At 52.2% G+C, this 5,000-nt stretch overlaps 1 non-coding gene across 1 annotated transcript in view; it reads left to right on the forward strand.

The window, feature by feature from the left end:
• Nucleotides 1-3,877: 3,877 nt before the first annotated feature.
• The window catches only part of LOC126313672 (small subunit ribosomal RNA), a 1,893-nt gene continuing 770 nt past the window's right edge, over nucleotides 3,878-5,000 (forward strand). Inside the window, exon 1 of the ribosomal RNA XR_007555306.1 lies at nucleotides 3,878-5,000. This exon is cut by the window's right edge and continues 770 nt beyond it. This is a non-coding gene — a ribosomal RNA (small subunit ribosomal RNA).

Genomic DNA, 5,000 nt, shown 5'->3' on the forward strand with positions numbered 1-5,000 from the left:
TGCAGTAAGTTCGTCATGGGCGCTGGCCGGCAGGCCGCGAGACCTGACGCCCGGCGGCAAAGAGTGCCCCTCTGAGGATATAGATGTTCCGTTCCGCCGCACAATGGTGACGGTGACCGCTGCCTGCGGTGGCAACGCTGGGCAGAGTCGATACTCGCCGTGTGGTGGAAGGTAAACATTATGCGGTACATCAGTACTTTCCTAATAGTTCGGTCGTCTCACGGCACTGCTTAGTAAATGATGCAAGGCCACATATAGATGATTTATGCGAATGTCCCTATACGTGCTGTAAGACTGGGCACACAACGTGAATCGCACGTCAGCCACACACTCGAACATGCACCACTCTCGGCCTGCAACGGAGACACACAATACATAAACATCTGGAATGCGACAATGTCGAGTGCATCCTCTCTGCCACATTGCACCGTCGACACTATGATAACCAGAGCAGTAGGTCCACCTATAAAAGCACAATACCCCACTCCTCCGACAACTACCATTGCTCAGATAAACCAACACCACCAACACACATCCTACACAGAGGGGCACCAAATATCACCCCCCCGCCCTCGTGTTATACCACATGAAAAATTGCAGAAGTGAGAGACACAGACCCGCCAGCCTCTTGCTACAAGCATCGAACCGACGTGACATATCTGACGGTGACTCAGGCATCCGCGTACTGCCACAACTATCCACCCCCCCCCCCCCACTCTCTCTGCCCCCTTCCCACACAATACCGAATTTAACCAACTTTATCGCTTAACCTAACTGTGGCTGTACCAGATTATCGCTTAACCTAACTGTGGCTGTACCAGATTATCGCTTAACCTAACTGTGGCTGTACCAGATTATCGCTTAACCTAACTGTGGCTGTACCAGATTATCGCTTAACCTAACTGTGGCTGTACCAGATTATCGCTTAACCTAACTGTGGCTGTACCAGATTATCGCTTAACCTAACTGTGGCTGTACCAGATTATCGCTTAACCTAACTGTGGCTGTACCAGATTATCGCTTAACCTAACTGTGGCTGTACCAGATTATCGCTTAACCTAACTGTGGCTGTACCAGATTATCGCTTAACCTAACTGTGGCTGTACCAGATTATCGCTTAACCTAACTGTGGCTGTACCAGATTATCGCTTAACCTAACTGTGGCTGTACCAGATTATCGCTTAACCTAACTGTGGCTGTACCAGATTATCGCTTAACCTAACTGTGGCTGTACCAGATTATCGCTTAACCTAACTGTGGCTGTACCAGATTATCGCTTAACCTAACTGTGGCTGTACCAGATTATCGCTTAACCTAACTGTGGCTGTACCAGATTATCGCTTAACCTAACTGTGGCTGTACCAGATTATCGCTTAACCTAACTGTGGCTGTACCAGATTATCGCTTAACCTAACTGTGGTTGTACCAGATTATCCCTTAACCTAACTCAATTTGTCCCTTAACCTAACTCAATTTGTCCCTTAACCTAACTCAATTTGTCCCTTAACCTAACTCAATTTGTCCCTTAACCTAACTCAATTTGTCCCTTAACCTAACTCAATTTGTCCCTTAACCTAACTCAATTTGTCCCTTAACCTAACTCAATTTGTCCCTTAACCTAACTCAATTTGTCCCTTAACCTAACTCAATTTGTCCCTTAACCTAACTCAATTTGTCCCTTAACCTAACTCAATTTGTCCCTTAACCTAACTCAATTTGTCCCTTAACCTAACCCACGTTGTCCCTTAACCTAACCCACGTTGTCCCTTAACCTAACCCACGTTGTCCCTTAACCTAACCCACGTTGTCCCTTAACCTAACCCACGTTGTCCCTTAACCTAACCCACGTTGTCCCTTAACCTAACCCACGTTGTCCCTTAACCTAACCCACGTTGTCCCTTAACCTAACCCACGTTGTCCCTTAACCTAACCCACGTTGTCCCTTAACCTAACCCACGTTGTCCCTTAACCTAACCCACGTTGTCCCTTAACCTAACCCACGTTGTCCCTTAACCTAACCCACGTTGTCCCTTAACCTAACCCACGTTGTCCCTTAACCTAACCCACGTTGTCCCTTTGCCTAACATAGTTCACTGCTCGGAATCTCTGGTGTCGTTGTTATCCTCATGTAGATGTCTTGCGAGTGTTGCTTACTTTCCACATATTCCCGCTATCCACTGTCAATTGTACTGCAATAGGACTATATCGCCCCCCCCCCCTCTGCCCCTCTCTTTGTGTCTCCGTCCTCTCAAGCTGGTCGGTCTGGCGTTTGAGTGTTAAATGAGCCTCGCAGCTGTTCAGTTGCGTTCAGATGTCGACGCCCTCAGTGTACGTCGTGGTATGGTCTGTGTCCATTGTCCGCTGATGTCGTACGCGTAACCCACACGCTGTACCGATCATCGGTAGTTACGTACAGAGTGAAGTAGTGTGATACGTGTGACCGTACGCTGGCTGTGCCCAACGGTGTCGAATCTCAATTTCCATATGTTGTGCTCGATGCTACTTGTCTCGTCTCCCAATAACAGCTAGGTTGCACTGTGGTACGCCGTAGACACTAGATCGCGTGTTGTACGAACGCATTGTATGTCACCCTGGGTCGCTGGGGGTGGTGGTGCGGTGAGTCAGGTCAGGTCAGCGTGAGCCGTGTGATGTAGTGACGCGTGTATTCCGACTTTGTCGTATTGCCTCACACAAAGTGCTACCCTGGTGGACCGCGTTCCATATCTGGGACATGCCGCAGATGCCGGTTGACAGTGGATCGCGGAAGGGACATCGCATACGTGCGCGGGCCACCTTCCACGTGTTCTCTTCTGCACATGTCGCAGTGTGTATGTGGTCTGATGTAGCGTGTCGTGACACATGACATCCTGGCATGCAAGAATTGTTGAATTCGCAAATGTAGGTGGACATCTACGTTTACTGCCCAAGATACGCAAATGAACTGGAAATCCGTTGTTGAGCGGTTGTTCACGCTGGAGGTGAATCTGTGATGGCGACGATCGGTACAGCTATTAACCGGTTGTTTCAGCGGTACCCGCCACATCCACACACGTGACTAGGCCCATGTGGGTATGAAGCGATACGCGGCGGTGGCTTGGTGGGACTGTTCCCGGCCGGTGAAGGGGGGCCGCCCGGCGTGTTGGCCGCGCGCTGCGTGGGCGCACGCGCAACAGGCGGCTGGTGGGGGGCGCCGAGTGGCAGGAGCGCCAGCCGACGGGCTCGGCAGGCGGCGCAGCTACGCTGCGGCGCACCCTGCACGCGGCGCCTGGCGGCCAAAGTTGGTTCAGCCGAGCCCGGTGCGAAGCGCGGTGGACATCTGCAGTGTGCTGGTCTGATTGAGGACTGTGTGCGTTGAGGATGCGCCGCCGCCTGGCACTCGGCGCCGCGACGCCGTCTGCTGCTCGGTCGCCCCAGCGGTTCTCGCAGGTGGTTTGTATCGCAGTTGTGCGGACGTGTTGGCGCGTGCGCTGTGCTGGGAGAGTTCGCTTCTGCACCCAAGTGGGGCTTTGCCCTTGTGTGGCGCTGGCGTTGGAGCTGCCGGTCACCATAGGTGGCGCGTGTTGTCTCCCGCCGGCAATGCCACGACAGCACGCTCCCGGGCCTCTGTCGGCAGCGGCAAGCTCAGTTGGGAGCAAGGGTGTTCGCACTAAAACCGTCTACTCGCCTAACTCCGGGCGATTGCGCCTCTCTCGAAACCGACCAAGTACCTAGGACGGCGCTGCGCGCCGCCGGGACCTGAGAGGGTTTCGAGGTGTATCGTGCAGGGGAGCTCGGCCTCCTCCTGTTTGCAGAATAATTGAGCGGACGCTTGCGTGTTCGCGCGGGCCCCCGGGACACACTCCCGGGCGGCCGGCTGCTCAGCTCTAGTTGACGCAGCTCCCTGGTTGATCCTGCCAGTAGTCATATGCTTGTCTCAAAGATTAAGCCATGCATGTCTCAGTACAAGCCGCATTAAGGTGAAACCGCGAATGGCTCATTAAATCAGTTATGGTTCCTTAGATCGTACCCACGTTACTTGGATAACTGTGGTAATTCTAGAGCTAATACATGCAAACAGAGTCCCGACCAGAGATGGAAGGGACGCTTTTATTAGATCAAAACCAATCGGATTGGCTTGTCTGGTCCGTTTGCCTTGGTGACTCTGAATAACTTTGGGCTGATCGCACGGTCCTCGTACCGGCGACGCATCTTTCAAATGTCTGCCTTATCAACTGTCGATGGTAGGTTCTGCGCCTACCATGGTTGTAACGGGTAACGGGGAATCAGGGTTCGATTCCGGAGAGGGAGCCTGAGAAACGGCTACCACATCCAAGGAAGGCAGCAGGCGCGCAAATTACCCACTCCCGGCACGGGGAGGTAGTGACGAAAAATAACGATACGGGACTCATCCGAGGCCCCGTAATCGGAATGAGTACACTTTAAATCCTTTAACGAGTATCTATTGGAGGGCAAGTCTGGTGCCAGCAGCCGCGGTAATTCCAGCTCCAATAGCGTATATTAAAGTTGTTGCGGTTAAAAAGCTCGTAGTTGGATTTGTGTCCCACGCTGTTGGTTCACCGCCCGTCGGTGTTTAACTGGCATGTATCGTGGGACGTCCTGCCGGTGGGGCGAGCCGAAGGGGTGCTTTCGCGTCCCGAGGCGGACCCCGTTTAAATCCTACCAGGGTGCTCTTTGTTGAGTGTCTCGGTGGGCCGGCACGTTTACTTTGAACAAATTAGAGTGCTTAAAGCAGGCAAGCCCGCCTGAATACTGTGTGCATGGAATAATGGAATAGGACCTCGGTTCTATTTTGTTGGTTTTCGGAACCCGAGGTAATGATTAATAGGGACAGGCGGGGGCATTCGTATTGCGACGTTAGAGGTGAAATTCTTGGATCGTCGCAAGACGAACAGAAGCGAAAGCATTTGCCAAGTATGTTTTCATTAATCAAGAACGAAAGTTAGAGGTTCGAAGGCGATCAGATACCGCCCTAGTTCTAACCATAAACGATGCCAGCCAGC

Source organism: Schistocerca gregaria, unplaced genomic scaffold, assembly GCF_023897955.1.
Source record: "Schistocerca gregaria isolate iqSchGreg1 unplaced genomic scaffold, iqSchGreg1.2 ptg000495l, whole genome shotgun sequence".
NCBI classification, from domain to species: domain Eukaryota; kingdom Metazoa; phylum Arthropoda; class Insecta; order Orthoptera; family Acrididae; genus Schistocerca; species Schistocerca gregaria.